The sequence below is a fragment of the Lonchura striata genome, chromosome 7 (assembly GCF_050655825.1).
Source record: "Lonchura striata isolate lonStrDom1 chromosome 7, ASM5065582v1, whole genome shotgun sequence".
Lineage (NCBI taxonomy): Eukaryota > Metazoa > Chordata > Aves > Passeriformes > Estrildidae > Lonchura > Lonchura striata.
This window is the reverse complement of record NC_140709.1, coordinates 22,366,571-22,389,351: the sequence shown is the minus strand read 5'-3', so window position 1 is coordinate 22,389,351 and position 22,781 is coordinate 22,366,571.

Sequence of the window (22,781 nt, the reverse complement as noted above, 5' to 3'; positions counted from 1 at the left end):
TGATTTTAGTTACTTTTAGGAGGAAAATTCATGATCAAGACAGAGAAATTAATTTGGAAACTTCTACTTTCTTAATATGAGAATGTGATTTATAGGAGCATGATGGAAAAAGAATTTTCATTTTAAAATAGTGTGAAATGAGGGTAAGTTTTGCAATTTGTCTAGCAACGTTTGTTTCTTCTATACTTAGTATTGACACATAGAGAATAGACTGTTATGCACGCAAATCTGTAACTAGAAATTAAGTTTTTAAAGGGAAAAATCCATTACCCATGTTTTTTGGGCTTATTTGGCCTAAGAAACCAGAAAAGTTTTGCATATTTTGAGACAGTTTTCCCCCACACCTTTTTTTTTAATTGATTCCGCTTTGAGTCTTAAGAAATCTGGATTTTAGTGCTTGGCCCCATCTCCGCCAGCTTCAATGAGGAGAGCTGGGAATTCAAAATAAAGTGTCTCATAGGTTATGTCTGCTAACAAATTTCCACTAATTGACATCAAACTGGTTAATTTCCATATAATAAGTGTTGATTGATTCAAGGGCTTGACTCAGCTGGCCAAGACTGTCCTTACAATGATCACTTATGGGCTACCTTTTTGGAACACAGTGGAATATTTAATGTCTTGCCAGATTTGAAGGATGCCGGGAGTTGGAACAATGTTTTTAATCTTGGCTACTAATTACGTGGCAAAGGTATAAACTGGGCTTTGCAAATCATTATTTCCATTAGAAAGGTGTTGGAAGCAATTCCACTGAGGACTTCCCTCCTATTTATGCAGCTGTTATTCCCATGAGAGGAGGCCATTGCAGTCATGGCTGAAACATGGGCTTCTGTTCTGTTTCCACAGCACTTGGAAGAAAAACAAAACAGGACTAATGAAAAACACACACGGGAAATGCTTTATTATTTCATCATCCTCACCTACTGAGATCTGGCACCACTCTGTGTTTCGGAAGAACTTCTCCCGCCCTCTCTCTCTCTCGCGCGCAGTGTGGTTGTATAAGGCTGACACTCTGTCATTTCCTGTCAGATCATTTCAGAGGAATTTGCTCTTATTTCCTCCCAGCCTCATCCCCTCCTCCCGGCCTCAGCCTTGGCTGTGTGCCCCAGCAGCCATGCCGTGTTTATTTAACCGCATGGAGCGCTGGGCTGCCCGGCCTGCGAGCGCTGGGGCAACGCGCACGCACGCACATCGGGAGCTCGCTCACGGGGCTCACAGCCACGCTCACAAACACACAACTCTTCTGTGAAAAAAACATGCAGGGCCAAAGCCAAACCCAAACCTTGTGCAGGGTCTTTCTAGGCTGTAGGTGAGTGAGTTCTAGATGTGGAAAAAAATAGTGGGTTTCTTTTGGCCCACAAGCGTCCCCGTAAATTCTCTTGGAAGTGACACTGTTTGTCATTTCAAGTGCTCAAATTAGGGCATTTTCTGAACTTATCCATGTGTCAGGGAATTCATAGTACATGATTATGAGTTAATTCAGCATTCAAGTTATCTGTTAGCATTAGCCAAACTTATCTGGCTCCAATAGACATTCCTGCTACGTTGCGTATATAAGTGATTACTGCTACTAGTTTTTCTACTCTGGCATCCTGGACAGGTTTGCTAAAATGTCTATGTTTTATAAATGGTATAAAACTATTTTAGCACCCAACAATGGTGTGAAAATAAACCATGCAGAAACAGAGCATTTATACTTGAATGATGTGTGAGCTTTTCAGTGGGTAAAGTGGTCACAGTTCATTGTTTAAAAAAAAATAGTCAAGTCACTAATAGTCTCCACAGCAAGATTTATAGCAATGGAGAAAAAAAAACTAAGTAAACTATCTGACTGAGAAGTCATTTCTTCCTTCCTTGGCAGCATAGGATTTGTTTAAATGCTGTTAGGAGAAGGCTAATTAAAACAATTTTGCCAGAAGTCTGGGAGATTGCTAAATACAGCACCAGCTCAGTGCTCTTGATCTGGAATGACAACTTTTTCCTAAAATTAACTAGAAGTTTCTCTCAGATACAAAAGATTAGAAGCCAGAGAAAGAAATACCTCCCTCTGACATAGTTAAGACAATAACCATTATTTTGAGTAGCAGTCATAAAATAAATGGTATTTGACATTTTATGACAACATTTAAATTTTATTTAATATTACTGCTGATATTTATTTAATTTAAAGCTAATGGGCTATCTGCCAGGCCAGAGAAAGAATGAATAGTTTCCATTCCACTTATGACAGAATTTTCTTGTCCAGAATACTGTCAGAGTTTACAGCAAAATCATGCAATCATAATCTGTATAATTTGGAGGTTTTAATCCATTATCTGGAGGTTTTAATCCATTATCTGGAATTAATGTTTAATCCATGTCCTTTCATAATCTGATACAATATCAGGTGAATTTTATGGTTCACATAATTTTTATTTTCTCAGTTCCACTGCACATTTAGTAGAGAAATAATATATTTAATACAAACATACAAAAATATGTATTCTTTGTATAAAATATAATATAAAAATATATTAAATAAAATAATACATTAAAATAACTATAAAATAATATATAAATAATAATGTAAAATATAATACAAACAGTAAAATAGAAATATTTCTTTCCATTTGCTGTATATCCACAGTATGGAGCCTACAACATACAATCTTGCAATCTTATATGAATTTTCTAGTTTCTAAATTTATGGAATGAAATGAAAGTTAGAAAAATAGTCAATTCCTTGTTAAAATTAACTCTTCATATTAGAACATTAGTCCTATTGTCTGAAAGTCTATTATGAACTTTGCAAAGCACCTATGCCAGGTAGGCAAAGGTCTTTCTTCAAGTTAACCAATCTACCAAGAAAGATACTTTAATTTTCTCAGAATTATAGGCACATTTTTTGGTTTGTATTTTTTTTCCTATTTAAATAATATTTTTATGATTAAGTTAATGGTACTCTTATACAATTGTTAATTCGATTTTCGTATCATCGCTACACACCTTTTGTTTTCTAAAGTTTTTATATATTCCTACATTTCTAGGTCCTTCACACTGATGACTGACCAAAACAATAAGTAATATCAGTAGAGGCATTTCAAACCAAAAGAAAGTTTAATGTGGTTTAGATCTAAATATTTTTCCAGAAAAAGAAAAATCCAAAGGATACAAGAGTAGCTTGCTATTTGTAGTAAAAAAGTATGGAAAATTTATCACAAATGCTGACATCTCATTTGAACATGATCCTGGTTGCAGCCACCAACAATAAAAATATTAATTACTCATTTCTTATATATATTCAGTTCTTTTGAACTCTGGTGAGTTTACTAGGTACATTTTCTGATAAGTATTCATTATATGTTACTCCAAGTCTGAGCTCTGTTTCCTAGGGGTAATTAGGCAGGGTGTATGGTCTCACTGTCTGCTCTTGAAATTCATTGTTTTTTTCTTGCTGGAGGAATCTGTGAGAAGAAAGGAAACTGGTTATTGGTGCCGGGAGCTACTCAGGCTATTACAACCCAGAAAATTAGGATAAGTTCACTTAAGATGAGTCCTACTGCAAAAGCAGGAATGTCCACGGAGTTTTTAGTAGGTCCTTATCCAATCTTTTCTTAAAGGCTTGTGTGGATGGAAACATCTTACCTGCAGATTACATAGAAGCCTAAAAACCTGTTTAATCACTGTAAAATACAATAGTCTATGAAATACCAATATTTGGAAGAAGAGAATAATTGAGGGTTTCTAGATTGAGATTGATCTACTGAGAATTTGCCAAATTTCCCAGAAAAGGACTCTTGCTCACCACCAGTGACTAGATCCTCTGAAGGTGTAAGAAAACAGACCAAAAGGAAGATGAGATGGAAACCTAGTACTGAAGATCAATAACAAAGTAGTTTCAAGTGTACTCAGAAAGGAAAAAAAACTCATCCTGAGGCAGTAACCCTAGAAAAAAGATCTAGCCTAGGACTGTGGTGCCTCTTATTCTTTTGAAGCCTCTGAAGAGCACAGCTGAGTTGAAAGAGGATCTATTGCAACTTTCTGTAGTAACGTCTCACATGGTGTTTTCTTCTATTCTGGGAACTATAACTAAACTATTTTAGCAGAAAAGACATATACATTTATCATGACAGGCTTTATGACAGATTTTATGACTTATTAACCAGCAGCAACAGAATGACTGAGACAGCATCTACAGCAGCAGAAAAATTGGAAGATGGCTCTACTGGGAATACTTTTTTGTGATCTAGTATTTTCCAAGGGAGCGTTATGAGACACAGGGAGGAATTTCATGTCTATTTTGATGCACAGCCTGTAGATAAAATCTGGGATTGTACTACTATATTACAAGCACTTTATTATGATTCCAAAAATCTCAGTATATATCTGCATGGATAGGGCACAAAGTAACTCTAACAGTAATTGTTCATCTAAGGTTGACCTAAGAGTCAAAAAAATAGTCCGAAAAAGTTTCTTCTCTGAACTCATATCCAGAAATAAGAGGTTCTATTAGACCTGGCTATAAACAGAATTTAGAAGTAGAAATTGCCGCTTAGATGTCCTGAGATCACCTTGGAAGCATTATAGTGGCCAGGTGGAGGAGGCACAGCATGCTCCCTGTGTGAATGATGCTGCTGTGAACATGGTGTGGAGATAGCTGTTGGATGGTCAGGAGCAGCACGCTTGTGTTGATGAGATCCAGCATACTCTCAGAACAGTTTTGTCTAAATAAACTGGGCTTGTGCCTTTCAGCACTCCTGAGATACTTAAAAACACATTTCTATTAGCCCCAAGGAGATGCAGGTAAGAAATTACAGACTATGGAGCACAAAGACCAGGAGTAAGACATTAATCTGTCCACAGAAGGAAATATCACTCATGCTGCTAGCAAAACATTAAAAATGTCTTGTCTAGAGAATCCAAACACACCTAAATCTTTCTCTCTGATCCTTGTGGAGAATTTTAAGTAATATGGTAACTTAAGGGTGAGTATAAAGGTGAGTTTAATAAAGGTATTGCATTTTTGCAAGTAAAAGTTCTGGATGAGCAAAAGGCATCATTTGTTTTTGAGGATTCTGCAATTGCCACTTCTTACTTTGGAGGGAAGATCTGTGGAGCAAGAAGACCCATTGAAGATGATGTGTTATCAAAAGCTGAGCTCCTGCCCTGGGAGAAATGCAGATGTATAATAAATCCTCTTCAGAGAAGTATTTAGGTAATTTTACCAAAACTGAATATCAGAATTTGAATTATTTCTATTTCTACATGCTGACGGTGTGCTAAGTACCATAAAAGAGAAAGCCTCTGTTTTGAGAAACTTCCAAAATAAATATTACTTCTTTTTTTTCTGGAGTTTGGCCCAATGCCCATTAGTAGCCAAACTGTGATAGTCCTCGACATAATGACATACTGTGCTCATTTTCCTCTGAGAAAGATGACTGATGGTAATGCTTATGAAGAATTTTAGCTCTCTTACATGAGGACAGGTACATGCACAGACTGCAGGGCCACATATCATTTGGGAAGCAAGCATGCCTTCAGTGTCTTTCAATGCTGTGTTGCTTGTGTTAATGACCTGACTTTTGCTGGTAATATTCACATGTATAAAACTCACCAGGAAATAATTAGGAACCCAAGATAAAATCTTGATCCCATTGGAGTTAAAAGGAATTTTCCTTTTGAATTAGAAGTTGACATTACCTCCATTTGGCTAGGTAAAGAATGGTCAGTTTTTTGTTCTAATTCTCTGCTGCTTGTATCCAAAACTTATAGCTGTAGTATGGAACTAACTTCTGTCAACTCATTAATGTAAGTTCCAAATGAAACCTTAGCATAGCAATTATATAAACTAAAACTTCACATTATTTCTTCATATTCTTTGAGTTTTAACTTATCTTTTTAATTAAAAAATTAAACCAGAATTTTACAGAGGAAAAACATATGAAAAGGTCCTTCTTTTTCTGTCTCATAAAATGATGGGTTAAATCTAGTTCCACAGGAATTAGCAGAAATGTATTATTGTAATGGAGAATGAGAATCCAGATTTGACAATTTACAGGAAGTTCAGTTCTATGCTTATCTTTATGCAATATAGTAATCTTCTATGACCTAACCTAGCAAGGTTTTTAGTGTACACATAAACAGGTATGTTTCATCTATACCTTCAAACAGGGGAAACTGGTGGATAGTTTAAATGTGTTTTGTTTTGTTAGGTTTGAATAGGGTCTTGTTTATGTGAAATCTGTCTTGAATTCAAGTTAAAACATTGTTTACTTTCTTTTTTTGTCTTCCCGCTTTTAACTATTTCTTTGCAGTGTGAAAATACCACAGCCTATGGTTGATGTCTTCATCACAGTGGAATGCTTTTAAACTTAATGAAGAGTTGCAATAAATCAGTAGACTTCATTCTGCTTTCTGTCATCAACACATGCATACCTTCTTAGCTATTAATCCCCCCAGAGATTATTAGAAGTCAATAAGACATGTTAAAAATAATTACTATTAACTTTAAAAAGGATTGTACCTGGTATTATAGCTACTACCTATCTTGTCTCCAGGGAAATTAGATTTGTACATTGTCCATTTTTTAATTCCTCAGGAAAAAAATAATTACATAACTTGCAGCAATTAGTCACATCCTTGCTTCAGGATACTGAAGTTAAGGATGTGCATTCTGTGCAGAACTGGGGTCTTAAGTGGATGACCTGTTTGAGCAAGGACTTTATGTCGTTCCATGTTTGCCTGGTACCTACCCCAGTGCACTCAGATACTGCAGATACTGCAGGGCTCTATTCATAACAATAAAAATATCGCCTTGATTTATTCTTTCTGATGTTTCTTAGTTCTAGATGTGGCAAAATATTCCAAGGGTAAAGCTTTTTCCCCCTTCAGATAAGACTTCAAAGCTTTTTATCCAAAACCCATAGTCTGTCAGGGACACGAGGGCACTGCTGGGTCTGTCTGCCCTGCCTGGCCTGCAGCCCAGGTCCCCATGCCAGCCTGCCAGGGCCAGCAGCCCCTGCCCTGGCAGTGCCACAGCTCCTGTGAGCCCTTCTGCCAGCCTGGGGGGTGCTGGGGCTGGGCTGCCCCCATGCCCCCTCAGTGCCCGGCCACGACGGGAACCCTGGGGCTCTGACACTGCCACCCCACGCGTGTCCCACCCACACAGCTGCACACAGCTGCACACTGCTGCACACAACTGCACACTGCTGCACACTGCTGCACACAGCTGCACACAGCTGCACACAGCTGCACACTGCTGCACACAACTGCACACGGCTGCACACGGCTGCACACGGCTGCACACTGCTGCACACTGCTGCACACGGCTGCACACGGCTGCACACTGCTGCACACAACTGCACACTGCTGCACACGGCTGCACACGGCTGCACACGGCTGCACACAACTGCACACAACTGCACACTGCTGCACACTGCTGCACACTGCTGCACACTGCTGCACACGGCTGCACACTGCTGCACACTGCTGCACACAACTGCACACTGCTGCACACGGCTGCACACTGCTGCACACTGCTGCACACAACTGCACACTGCTGCACACGGCTGCACACAACTGCACACGGCTGCACACGGCTGCACACTGCTGCACACTGCTGCACACAACTGCACACTGCTGCACACGGCTGCTCTGCTCCAGGGTGGCTGTGCAGCACTGCTGGGGCTCTTTAGACCTCTGTGAGAACACCACTTCTCCTCTCATCAGCGACAAAAAATGGGCAAAAATGGTTCAAACCTGGGCTCTGGTGTTTACTTCACTGGACTTGGAAAAATTTTCATTCATATTATAATTTTTCAGTCTTCTCTCTATGGTTGTGCAAAACCAAATCAAATGTGGTTCTGTCTTTTCTTAGATGCAGCCTTTAGGAAAGCTGAGAGGTCTGGGTCTGCTAGGAGCCAGGAGCTGGGCAAGGGATTCTGCAGCTACTGTTAATTCTCAGAAATTTGGTTTTAATATTCTTGAAAATGTTTTGGTAATTTTCTGGGCAAATGTGCAAGTCAATTCCTTTACTATTTGAGTTTGATTTTCCTTATTTTCCCAACAAAATTTACTGTAATAATAATAATTAAATTTACTGTACCTGAAATACGCCGTTTAAAATATCAAGAGCAATGAATAGGGCATGTTGCTACATTTTGATTCAGATTTTGCCTCTTAAAGATAACAAGGAAACTAATAAAAGGGCAAGATATTTGTGAAAGCAACCGAAAAAGCCAAATTATGAGAGTGAATTCATTATGACAATGAAATTTTTACAATATATTTGCTTATAGAATTGTCCCTAACCAAGGCTACTATCTTAGTAAGGAGGTTACTATGGAAACAGCGAAACAGGGTTTCACAGATTTCTTGATTGCCCTTCTCAGGCTTTATTATATTCCTTGTTGAAAAATAAATTTTGAAATCTTTCAAAATAAACAAGTCTCTCTTGTGTGCAATGGGTATTTAGGTTAGTAAATAACTTATTGACATCTTACAACATGCCAGAAGTCAATTTAATGGTTTCTTTTCCATGAGGAAATAACATATTTTATGAGATCTTTGGTTTAGAATGAGTTTAATATGACTTAGTATTTAATGCCATTTAGTATTCAATTATTCTGTCTTTGGGCCATGAGTAATAAACCTGTAGTAGAAAGACAGCTGACTGGTAGGCAGCATAACACAGAAAAACAGTTAATAAAACTTGCATTAAAAGCATTTTTTAAAAGAATAAATCTTTAAAATAGTTGTTTATAAGAAACATACTGATCATGATGCCATGTGCTCTGGGGTATCCCTGGGGTCAGTTATCGTCAGATGTCCTGGCCATGTCCATAACGTCTTCTGCACCCCTAATCTATTGGGATGGGGTGGGGTGAGAAGCCAAAAAGGCCTTGACTCTGTGTAAGCCTTGCTCAACAGTAACTAAAACATCCCTGTGTTATCAACACCATTTTCAGCACAAATGCAAACCACAGCCCCAGAGCAGCTACTATGAAATAACTATCCCACCCAAAACCTGCACACATTTATATTGTAACTGTTTCCCTGAGAATGACACAGAAGCAGTGTCCACAAGACATGTTCCACCCATGAAATGGGGTCCCCCTCAGCAGATTCTGCAGGAGTTCAGCTCATGTCCAGGAAACTGCTCTGCTTTCTTCACTGGAAGCAGATGCTTTTTAGATCAGATTGAATTAAGGCCTAAGTCAGTACCTTTGTGCTTCAGCTCTCAAGTGGTGACCTTGGAATTGAAAGTTGATTGGAAACAATTCTTTCTGTCTCTCCTGGTTAAAAATAAATGCTCAATATTAATTTGCAGTAAGAAAGACTGTTTGTTAAAGTGTTGAGACAGCCTCTACTGAAAGCCATAGTTCATTGTTTTATTCCAAATCTGAGCAGATGTTCCCCTTCTTCCATGGAAATAAAATACAGTCTGTGGAGCAGCCAGAGCTGGCCTTTTCTTAGTGTGGTTTGGAAGCAGTTTGGGAATTTGGACTTTTTGCCTCGTCCTTTTCTCTACAGTGCTCTGGAATTACATGGCATTGGGACGGCCAAGCAGTGGATGGGCTGGCCAGGCCCTGTGTAGGCTTCATCCACATAGATTTTAAAACCAGCCCTGAATAATTTGGTCTGACCTCGGAGCTCATCCTGCTTGGAGAAGTTTGCACTGGAGACCTCCTGAGGTTTCCTTCATTATCTCATGATCCTGTTTCTGGAGGAAACCCTCCCAAACTGGTCACTTGCACTATCTCGATCTACAGTTTTTCTAAGGAGATTATTTAGATATCTCATCCACTCCCTTTTCACTTGCATTGACATTGGAAGTCTTCTAAAAGATGGTTGGCCTATGAGTGTAACATGAGCAGGTCACTCCTCTTTGTACTTTCAAGCGCTGCTCAAGAAAAGAAGTACTGCTTCAAGAACTTTGATGTGAAAAGCAGCAGAATGTTGAATTAATGCACAAGGTTTTGGGCATTTTCCTTAGCCATGCTGTGCTCCTTGTAGTTGAAGACAGGAGCTGAGAAAGGTCACTGAATTTCCCACCAGACTGGGACTGCACTACGGTTTGGGAATTTCTCTACTAAGTGATGATTGTGAGGAATGTCAACTGTCCTGTACAGCAGATGAATTGAGAATTCTTTTTCATATAAGGAAATACTCAGCAAAAACCTTCCCCAAAAAGGCTCAGTTTTGAATGTCTACCTACTAATCTTGCTTTTGCAGATGTACAGTCTAATGCATAGGCTAAAAGATTTCAAATTGTCTCTGCTGTTAATATATGACATCTATTTGTTATATTTTGCCTTGGGCTTAACCTGTTTTCTCTAAAGTACATCCAAATCAGATAGTCTAAATTCATTTTGGAGTTGAAGGTTTACCCTTTATAAATCCTAACTTAGAGATACATCAGTTTCTTGAAAGTTGAGCTTGGTTCTCTTCCTGTGGGCAATGAACCAGCTGTGTATTTAACTGCTGACTATACTGAACAATTGCATTATTTTTATGCCTAAATTGCTCCTAGAGGCCTATTTTAGCCTGATAAAAATTATAAATTAATAAATTAAACTGTGTTTCAATATTCAGCATTTTACTACTGCTAATAATTTAGGAGTTGATTTCCTTTGCCCATTTCATTAATGTATTTATAGTACACAAGGTATATGCAGAGGTTTAATTACTTTTTATTTTCAGTCCTTACAGAAATTAAAATTTTTCACTGGGCCAAATTCAGTTCTCAGAACAGGATTTAACTTAAAATTTCCCCTTGGTGGTGTCTGAAGGAAAAGTGTTTAAGCCTGCTATTATACTCCTGGTTTTTTATTTGGTTTAAGTGTTTTAAAAAGCTAAACTGAAAAATTTTAAGTATCCTTAAATCCTTCAGAGTGTCTAACAGAATCTGAGCAATTTTTTGAGGAATACAGATAAACAAGAATGTCTTGAAAATTTATTAGGTGTAGTTGCTCTTTTAGACAAGTGCAAAAAAGACAGAACTAAAAAAGAAACAGTCAATTTGTCAAAACCAGCCTTGTTTGAAATATATGCAACACAAACTGCAGAAACTTCTTGTGTTGCAGAGGAGGAGCACTGAACAGAACAGGTTGGCTCTTATCACAGACATCATTTAAACCCATCTTTTATAGTGCCATAGGTACGCACTTTAGAGGGTTATAAAAAGTCAAGGTACTTACCCTAGTGGGTTTACAACCCACAAGCATGAGGTTAAGTGCTTTGATGGATCAGGCCCTTAACAAGAACAAACTCAAAGTGAGACAAAGTAGGAAGATGTGAGGTCATTAAATGGAGAACAACGACGTATTTATTCCCTGGGTGAGAGGGGCTCTCTGCCCCAGACAGACATGGCTGAGGGACAGGCCTGTGGTCCTCCAGGTGCTCCAAACACATCTTTTTATTTCAAGTATCTTTCTGCTATTGAACAGTAAGAGGCTTCTTTTAAGAGCATGTGACAAAATGTAAAGGAAGAAATTCTTTTCTGTAAATAGGGAAACATCCAGCTCAAGTAGAAAGTTAAGCATTGTAGGAATAGGAAAACGAGACTTAGCTGAAAAGGGAAAAAGCTAGTAAAGTAACATATTTGGTACTTTTTCAGATATTCATGTTATTCAGATATTCATATTCACAATTAATGCAGACACGGTATAGTTTTTCATGGAGCGGACTGCAGAATTGGAAAGTGTGGGTTTACACAGTTTACAAAAGAAAAAAAAAAAACTTTTATCTGTGCATCCACACACAAGACTTTTCAATCATGCTCTGTCCTCTAATCATTTCTCAGTGAAATAAAATACAAATACTAATACAAGAGTGAAGGGGAAAGTTAATAATCACAGAGAAAGTCATGTTCCCTGTATGCCATGAAAGCCAGAGCATGAATTATGTGCTGCACAGCCCTTCTCCAAACTCGTACAAATAATGTTCAAATAGAAAATGGACTTTTCAAGGATATGCTCTCAAAGCAGACCTGTGTCTCTTCAACTTTGTCCTTCTGAAACCAAAATACCGGTATCAGATGTATCTGTTTTTTGGTAAAATTTATACCTTATCAATGAACAGCAAAGACACTAACATTTGGGTGAAGTTATTTTGCAACTGTTTTCTCCAGGTGGCAATTAATTTCCTGCGATTTCTCAGGTAACACCCCGAAAACAATAGGAATGTCATTATGTAGTACAATAGGGCTGATTGTGATGGAGATTTCCTCATGTACCTAAAAAAATCAAAGTGAAGAATAAATGTAATGGCAGGCTTTTTTATATAGGCATCCAAAATTACATGTGACCAAACTTCAGGCATCCAAAACGTAAATGTGACCAGTCCTTTATGCTGTCACCCTCACAAGAGCTGAGAAGACAGGACTGTTAGAACAGTCTCTTCAAGTAAAATATAGAAAAGAATGAAAGTAGCCCAACTAGGTAATCAAATCATGTGTGCTGTGTTTCATACTGCCAGAACAAAAAATGCTTTCAATCACAGCACATAAATGATGGATATGTGTATTGGGCCTTGTCAGAGTCCTGCGTCTGCCTACAGAGCCATTAACCAATTTGCTGGATGAAACCATAGCTGCTGAAGTAAAACCTTAATTTAAAGCAAATGAATTCCCAGATCCTCTGGCTGTAAGTCCCAGACGGGTAACTGTATCTTAATAACAGACTAGTGACTAGATTTTTAAGTTAATACACTGAGGTAAAACATGGGAGCGAAATGGCTGTCCAACTAACTCTTCCTCCTGAACACTCCTGCTTTTGCAGGAAACAAAAAACAGGGAACTTTTTCCCTTTTGAAAACAGGGAACTTATGCATCTCAGCTAGTGAATACATTGTTCTGAAAACACATTACTTAACAAAATGCAATTCAGAGATTGAAATGGCCCTAGATAAGTAGTAAAAACCATTCATGGGTGAAAGGAGCATTTTTGAATCCCCAAACCGGGCAGTTTACCCAAAAGAAGAGGCTGGCCAATTACATGGGAACCAAAAGCAGAAGGAAATCTTAAAGTGCAGTCCCATTAAATTAAGGTGTATCTCATAAAGGTGATGATGAACCTTTGATAGCCACAGTCGGGGAAATATGGTGTAAATGCAGCTTTCTGATCCTTGTGGAGGTTGGCACAGGCACACACCAGAGAGGCTCTTAGGCCAGGCTAAGGGTCACTGTGGACACGTAGTGCAGTGCAGAAGATGAACACAACTGTCACCCTGTGGCAAACTTGCAGGGGTTTGAAATATGAGAGTCAGTTGCACAAGGAAAGAAAGAGATAGCAGCTGCTGGGAAAACAGCACTGCAAGAGCTCACAATAAAGCAAAGCATCTGCAAATGTTCTAGCATCACCTGTGGGACTAAATTCAACTCTGACAGCTTATGGAGCACCATGTGTATTCATTGAACATGTTGATAATCACAGACTTGTTACTCTCAGTTTCAAGAGCAGTTGAATATCATATTGATGTTAATTGGTTTGCTGAAGTGTCCAAGAGGCCTAACACATTCATCAAATGATGCAAAAAGATTTTCAGGTGGTTTTTATTGCAAAGAAAGGTGCAGAATTTCACAGAAGAAGTGGGCAAAATAGACAAATTAAAATAAAAGATCCTTTATGAATTATATCCACTAGAGGAAGTTCATGTGGTAGATGAAAAGCAGAAGGAAAACAGATTTAATATATTTTTGCCAGCAGAGCACTGTAACTGCAAACCTTAATTAAACTAAATGCATGACTGAATTAAATATATTGCTCCAAATGATTCTCCAGGTCAATGGAATTATTAACTGATTGATCTGCAAAGTAGGACAAGTGATGAATCAACCCAAATTTACTCAGTTTCACACACATACACACTCCCTCATGCAGTTTGTTCTCAACAAACTGGGTAAGTAGATAAAAATTGGTAAGTCATTCTGCTGATAGCCTGTTAAAGTGCTCCTTCTATTTGTGTTAATAGTGCTTATGTGTTTCTCAGATTAATGCCAGCATCTTTTCTTTCATGTATATTTTTTGGCTTTTAATGGCAAGGCCCAACATGGGAGCAGGAGGGTGTATAAATGACTGTAAAAAAATAAGTGGATCCCAGATGTTTTATTCAGGTAACCTAACCTTAAACTGCAAATAAGGGGATGTTTGCAGGGCAAGCATTCTGGATTTCAGCATTCCAGAGATTAATAGCCCATTCAGTTAGTTAGTTACCATTCAGAGTTTCAGAAGCTCTTTCAGAGAATCAGATATTGTATGCTTATACTTTTAATAGTGAATGAGGTCAAAAAGAAACTCAAGCAAGCCCCAAAACCAAATATTCCTATGCACCATGAACAAAAGATAAGAGACACAAAGGAGAACTAAATCTATATTTGCAATATTTCCATTGCTTTTCTGCTAGCCACAATTACATTTCTGTAATCAAATAGAAGGTGAAAGAAAACATATCACAATGCCTGATGCCATAAATAATGCATGAGTGGCTGTCTGAAACAGTGAAAACCAGTTAACAAACAGGCCAGTTTTGTGAAATGCAGTCCTGTAATGCTGCCAAAGACAACGTCTGCCGAGATTATCTGTGCTGTAAGGGTTGGCTGTGTAAACTAAAGTCACCTGGGGACACGTTAAATTGTACTCTTGAAGGTCTTAAAAATGTTCAAATGCTTTAGATCATAAATCAGCATCTTTTGATCATTTATTCCCCTACTTTCTTGGTCTCTGAGTCTGTTAAATTTCAAAAGGTAAGTAGGGGTTGGAAAATTAAAGAACTTTTAAGTAAGGCATAGGCCAGAAAAGATTACTTTTGTGAGTTTTGTTCTTCCTTATACACTGACACAAAATGACAATTAATTAGGGACAACTGTAAAATGCAACTATTGGTATAATTCTCTAGACGGAGCTTTAAGGCCACTGGGGTCACTTACAATCTCATATTTATTTTCAAAATGACAGCATGATTTAAGGATCTTGTGTTTTATTTTCAAAAGCGACTCTCTCCTGTAATGAGATTTAGGTTCCAAGATCTCTTTTGAAAACATACTTATGCATTTTAGGGTACATAAATGTAGGTTTTATATATTTAAAACAAAATTAATTTAGGTGCCAAAACGCCTTCAAATATTTCATTCTACCTAGCTCTTGAAACCAGAAATTTAAGCCCATTGAGGCACTTCTTTTTGAAGGATTTTCCTTTACTTCACATCTTTCTGATAGGAATAGTTTCTATTGTATGTCTATTAAAACTATCATTATTCAGTGGACTTCTTTGGGTGCACTAATGCAGCTAAATAAGTTCACATTTTACCATCCTGCAAATTCAACTTTTCAGGAAAATACAACAAAGAAGTACACCTTTTCTTGTCTTTACAGGATAACCAGTCACATCTATCTGCTTTGCCAAACCTAGCTAATGATACTGCTTGTCTCCTGGGGCAGATGATGGTGCGTCTATACAGCACACTGAGCAGTTCATGCTCAGCCATTGGCATCTTATAATAAATGTGGAACAGCAAAGGAAAAAATTGCAAGTCCCATCACTTCATGGCAGTGTCAAAAGGTTGCTTGTGCCTGTGAAGGACACAAGACAGCTTTGGCCACAAAGCTGCGTGCTTGGCCAGAGCCTTCCACTTGATACACCACCGTGTGTCATTTGACAAAGGTTCAGCAAGGAAGCCAGAACAGAAGCAGACAATGTGAGCGCCGAGAGCGTGGGCATTGCTGGCACTGAGCAGCTGGAGCCCCAGGACAAGGGCCAGGGGAGGGGGCTGCTCTCCAAGCCCTGCACTTCTCTACAGACAGGATCCACTGCTGATGTGAGAGCTGGTTAGGGAAACCATCTGGATGTGACCTGCCAGTACTGAATGCTTGGCCATATTTATAACATCCCATAGAGTGTTGCAAGATGTATGAAATATCTGACGGAAAATTTATCTATATGTCAGAAATAAAAGCTACTTGGCCCCTGGAAAATGACAATTTACTCATTGGGGGAAAAAAGTATATGCTTTGAAGTATATGCTGTCCTACCTTTTGCTGTGCTTGAAACTCAGGTTGAGTATAGTGAGTAAAGGGTTATGCTTTTTCTCTTTCAGCTGCTTTTATGCTGAGTTGGAAGGAACCCATAAGGATCATTGAATCCACTGCTTAACCCTGCACAGCACCATCCCCAAGAGGGTCCCACCATGTGCCTGAAAGCATTTTTTTGTCCAAATGCTGCTTGAGCTCTGTCAGGCTTGGTGCTGTGACCACTTCCCTGGGGAGCCTGGTCCAGTGCCCCACCACCCTCTGGGTGAAGAACCTTTCTCTAATATCCAACCTAAACCTTCTCTGACACAACTTCGGGCCATTCCCTCAGGTCCTGGCACTAGTCACCACAGGGATGACATCAGTGTCTGCCCCTCTTTTTCACCTCATGAGAAACTTGTCGACTGCAATGAGGTCTGCACTCAGTCGCCTCTTCTCTTGGCTAAACAGACCATAATTCCTTGGAGTTTTGCTGCTCAACCATAACCTTTTGAATGTTTCTTGAAGGAAGTGTTTTTAGTAGTTAAGTTAGAAACAAAATAGATGTGCATGCTTTTTCTGGGCAACTCATAAAAACTGATCTCACATTAGTAAAGGTTTCAGAAATTAGTTCTGCTCCTTCGTGTGTGTACATAAACTGCCTCTTGGTAAAAAGGGCTGTGTGACATTTAGTTAAATGAGATTGATTGCATTAGATTATACAGATTCAATTAAATCATCTGTTATTCTGAAGGCAACAAATTCACACTGTTCATTAGGAATGTGAGAAACTGATGTTGTATCTGCCTTCCTTTATAATTTGCTCTGTTATATTCTAGCATGACATGCTGAGCTGTAGCAGATTACATTGGTTTGGATTACATCAAATACGAAAATTCATCTTTATCTATTTTGTTTGTCTATGGAGATTGAAGCCCTTCCATAACATTGTTGTAAAGCCAGAATGCTAAGGAGGCAGATCTGTTTTGGTAGTTTTCCTTAGCACCTGCAAGCAAGAATTTCAAAGGAAAACTATTCTAGTGGCAACAACCACTAGAAACAGCATTTCAGAAATCCAAAATGACCCAGGTAATTGCACTCTCCAGTCCAAACTGCTTTGATCAATTCCCTCAATTGCAAGCATGGGGACCAAAAGGAGCAAACAATTGTCATTTTGTCAGCAGTCTATCATCCTTGGTAATACTGATACTTTGTAATACTTGGTAATACTGATGATATTGAGGCAAACCAAAGCCTACAAAGCCATAGAAGGGCAGAAGGGTACTGGGACCTTGACTTTAGTCCTGCAGCAAGCTGACTAGTACCAGAAATTACTCCTCAAGCTGCATCTTGGAGTCTTTTTAAACCATGCAGTCATTGGAGAGATACCCATTTTTACTAAGAAAATGTGATTATTTTGTCTGATACATAACCATTTTCCATATCCAGTAGACAATTCTTTCCTGTGTGGATACAATGGACTAAAATCATCTGTAGTGGAATTTTATTAATCATTTAAAGGAAAAATATATCTTCCGTTTTCCTTTCAGGGTCATGTAAGCTATCCTTCAGGGGAATTGTAGCTAATGTGCTTCTGTCTGCTTCAAAATGCAGTGGGTCCAATCAGTGTCTGCCCAGAGGCATAACCTGAGTCTTAGAAATAACTGTGTGTTTGTATTGTAGATAAAGTAATTGTTGGTGCTTTGATAAGGAAGACGATTGTAGCTGTGACTGAGCATACTGCTGGTAGCTCCTTATTAAAGAATAGGACAGCACACTAATCCCAGTTTAGTCCTGGGTAAAGTCTACACTTATTTTCCCAATGATGGTAACAATCACTTTTAGCTTCTGTGGCATCTCAGTGTCATACTTCAAATAGGAAAATAATTAACTCTTCGATGGTGTTATTTAATACTATATTATTAATTTAAACCTTACAGACTGTGGGTTGCCACACACAGTTAGTTTTAGGATTCATGCTGAATCAGGCTCCAACAACTACCCAGGCAGAGTTCCCTTCATGTTTGTAGCTTTAAAGTAGTCAATTAAAATATGATGAAATGATAAATCCCATGTATGCATTCTGTTTACTTTTCTATGAAAAAAAAAAGCAACTGCTTGATTTATGAGTCAGGTGATCCTTCTAGGGATTAGGTAACTCAGGGTCTTGAAATCAAATCTTGATCATATTTTTAGGGCAATGAATATAAATTATTAATCTATCAAATTCTTTTTTCTTTTTTTTTTAACCCAGTTCCTTAAAATAAATGCTTGGTATAGTAAAATAGAGCTCTGATGTTTAGAACCCTGGCATATATCAGCTCTTACTACCTTTTCATATAATGTGAAATGCAGCAATCATTCTGTGGTGTCAAAAACTGTTTGGGCTGCAAGACAGATGGGACTTTCAAAATGAAATGTACCTATGACTATTTGCTACTATATATATAAAACATCTCATTTAGTCTCATCTGTGATTTTCCAAGAGGAGAATGTTTCCACAAGTAATTTATCTCAGTCTTACAGGTTTGGATCATTGAATGGCCATTTCCAAACAGGTCTAGCAATTGTGTTTCTAGTTTTGTTAATTAAACTTTGGCATTTTGTGTAATTCATCATGAACACTTTAATGCTCTTTTAAAAACAAGCACACACATTTAATATAGCTATCTTGTAACAGAGGAACAAATGAATGGATTTTTATTCCAGATTCTGTTTGTTAGTAGGTGGGTTTTTTCAGACCTTAGTTTAGCAAGATATTATGTGTAACTTTAAACCTGGAGTCAGGTTCATTAATGTAATACATAGGGCATACGTAAAAGTGCAAGAGTATATATTTCAATACATAAAAACTCAGGAAACTCTTTGATCAACAGGACAGATGTTTGACCCCTGACAGGTGCCTGGCTGAAGCTCAGAGAGGGAAGGAAGGAAAGACAAGAGTTATTGCATTAAAGATCAATCTGAGAGCAGATTTTTTTCAGAGCTAATCATATGAGGAGGGATTCTTCTGTGTTGCTTGATACAGCAACTTCAGCAAGCAGCTTTCCTTTCAACTCTCTTTTTAACTGAGATAAGCAAGGGATTTTTATATCTACAATACAGAAAATAAACATTTGCTCATTCTAGAAGAAAATGGACACTTTTCTGTGTTTTGGGTAATGAAGTCAAATACATTTGCAATGAGGACTAGAAGACGTGGAATAAATTTTAAAGCTTTAATTTTGTTTTCATTTAAGCTGAGGCTATTTATGATAAAGTTAAAATTTTTTTCTGTCTACTCATTTTAAAAATGATGCACTTCCTGACCTTTTGCAAAGTATAAGGATGGTTTGATAAAGGACATGACTGCAATGTCTGATACTTAAGCATGTGAAACAAGAATCTTGAAAATCAAACAAAATCCTGGAAGCATATAAATCATACAAGGCCTTGCAATGCATTCGCTATACAGTAGTTGTATGAAAATTCCTGCAGTGCTTTGTAATGCATAATAGATTTTGTTGTGTTTATAAATATTTTAATGAATTACTAGTGTTCTTCTACAAAATAGTGATTTTAATCTTAAAATTATCTTTTACCCTCTGTGTTTTCTCTCCTCCATGTCTTTTTCTCTGGAACTACCATTTTGTTTTGTATTTCAGGATGCATTTTTTTCTGTATTTTTTGTATTTAAACAGAAGTTTAAGTACATTTTCTATATACTTGTTTAATTATTGCTTAAATCTTTCTTCCTGTGTTGACACCTCCTCTTAGAATTTAAAATGCAGCACTCTAACCAACAGCAGATAATCCTAACTGAATTGCCTTTTTTTCACTGTGAGGGCAAAGAAGAGTCTGACTGTAAAAGTATCTTTATATTACTGGGGAGAAAAAAATATTACTGGAAGACACCTAAGCGAAAAAGAACACCAGTCCTCAAGAACTAGTTAAGAAACACATCCTTGTCTGTATCTCCAAGGTGCTTCTGCTCACGGGCAGCTGCACTCCAGTCCCAGCAGGAGCAGCAGTGCCAGCGGTGCGGGCACGGCGGGAGCAGGGGGAGGCATCGCTGCGAGAGCGCTGCAAGGACAGGGGCATTGAGAGCTCTGTTCCCAGGCCTGGCAGTAATTTACAGGTTCAAAAGTACCATTGGGGCCAATTGTAGAGGGCTGGAGCTAAAACAAAAAGCCAAGAACTGGGGGGAAAAAATCAATTTACAAATAACAGTTGCCGGTGGTAGGGCAATAGGAGGTTCTCAAAGGTGGTTAAAAGATGGAAATAATGTTTCAGAGCCAAAGGAAGAACAGTGCTTTTTACATTTTTATGGTACAAATTGTTCTAAGTACCATTTTGGAAAAGGATATTTTACGATACTTAAGCCTCAAGCAAACTTCACAAAAATCAAATTTATTTCAGGCTCAGTTAGTGACGTTCTGGCTTAAGGAAGCATGGTCTTATGGTGACATGGACTACTTCAAGTCACATCCCTTCCTCTGTGCTGGTTTTCTCAGGATCCTGAGCTGTACTTCTTTCTCTTTGCCTTTGAGCCTGTGCCCCCTGCACTGTGCATGCGCCCCACCACAGAGCGGTTCATAACAGGACAAGGTCATGTTTCTGCAGAGGTTGCAGGGTCACCAGAATTCACAATTCTTTCTAGCCACATGTCATTTCTCTCCTGGCATGGAAAAAGTAATTAGCTTTCCCAATACCCCCCCCATACTGAGAACAGAGTTCATTTCCTTTGAGAGGAAGGGTGCCGCTTCCTTTCTTTACTGGGTGAACATTAGCAAATGAAAATCATTACTGGGTTCACTCAATATATTTTTCAGGGGACATTTTAGCTGATTTTTTGAGGGAAGGGAAATCCTTTTCACAGGACATTGCCTCCCAAACTCTCAATCTGATGTTCAGAGAGAAAATGAAGCTGAAAATTATGGCTTCCACCCATTTGAGGTAAAAACATTTTTAACATGGCTCCATAAGAAGCAGAGCAATTTCTCTTATAGTTCAATTTATTTTTGCACAAATGTCTTTATATGGGAACATACCACAGCTAAAGCCTTTTTCACCACTTTCAACCAAAATCAGTATCCAGATTTCTTTCCCTTTCTCTAGGACCTTCTTTTCCTACTAAACCAGTAATCTTCCATTGCCATATCAACTTTCTACAGATTGGGTAATGTTGAAAGCAAAAATCCTGATTCTTCCTAATCCTATCCATTATCCCATGTCTTACCTGAAGTGCTCAGCTCTAGCCAAATGGCAGTGGGGATGTTCCTACACACAAGCCTCAGATACAGGCTGGACATTTATCACTTCAATCTAACTGTTTTTTTATGGTGTGACAGTTCAACTACATCCACTCCATAGTGTTACAGATTATCAGCAGGTCCAGGTCTCTGCCTCTGATGTTTCCTCTTTCTTTACTGGAACAATATAAGAGTCTAAATCTTTACATGTGCAGACAAATTTCAGAAGTCATTAGTGGCATGTCCTTGGTATAAATTTCAGAAAGATCACAAGTCCAACTCTTTCTTCTTTTCTTTGACTAGTTGCTTTCTTTATTTCCTGTGAGGTCATTGTTACACCACAGCTTGATCATGTTTACTGTACATGTTATTAACTAGGGCTTTTAAAGGCCTTAGTCAGAGCCTTGTTCTGCTTGGTGCTTCTTATCACACTGATGGCATAACCCCTGATTCACAGCAGCTGAGTAGTAGAGTCTTGATGAAGTGCACATATACCTGCACTAATGTTATGATTTTTCTGTGTAAAATCATTTCAACTGTAAACACAGACAAAGCTGAAAAGGGACTCACTTGCCTGAAGCTGCTCATGGTTAGTGGCTGTAGAGACAGGAAGAGGATGATCATCTCCTCAGCAGTGAAATGATGCCACATATTTGTCTGAACTTTTGAAAACCTACATGGCAAATAAAAATCTCATACAATACTGAGAATTATTAACTTTAACAAGCTCAGTTCTATTATTTCAAATCCAGATATGACCAGCATTCCAAGAGCAGAGAGTAATCAAGTTTCTGTAGCTTACCATGAATCAGAAGTGTGTACAAAAAATACTCCCTTCTGCAATGCTTAAACTTGATATTTTGCTTAGAAACACATTGAAAAAAATATATCCAGTCATTAGCTTTGCAGGGGAATTAGGGATGAGAAAGGATAACAGATTTCCGTATTGCTTCTGTCTCAGGCAAAACTTCTCAGAGTATAATTTAAAGAAGTAAAAGAACTGCTTATGATAAATGGGTCCCCAGTAACCAGTGAACCTGCTGCTCAGCTCTGTGCAGGATTATTTGATTCTTCTCTCCTATTTGGAACAAGGGGAACAGAGCAAGACACATTTGCTGCATCCTAGATTTTAAGGGCAGCTTCACTGCCAACCCAGCAGAGTTAAGGCCAGATTTAGGCATCCTTCCTCATACTGAGTATTATTGCTCATCCCCAAACAATTTCACTGATTTCAGAATGGAGGACTTGTGAAGTGAAATGCTGCTTGGCATTAACAAGTAGAGTAGAACCTACTTTCTAGATCCTTTGTTTTTAATAGAGATACTTAATTTTGCCCTACACAACAACTCTTAAAAATTCTGACAGCTGTGCTTCGCCTTGTAAGTCTTTCAAAAGACAGAGTGCTAAGCTAGCTGAAGAAAATGCTTCACAAATCTGACATGTTCAAACTATCCATATCAAAAGATTACTTTTTTATCTTCAATTTATTCTGCAAAAAGACTCTGGGGGCTTTATTTTGAAAAATGAAAAATGGGCCAGCAGAAACAGTGGTGTACAGCTCCTATTT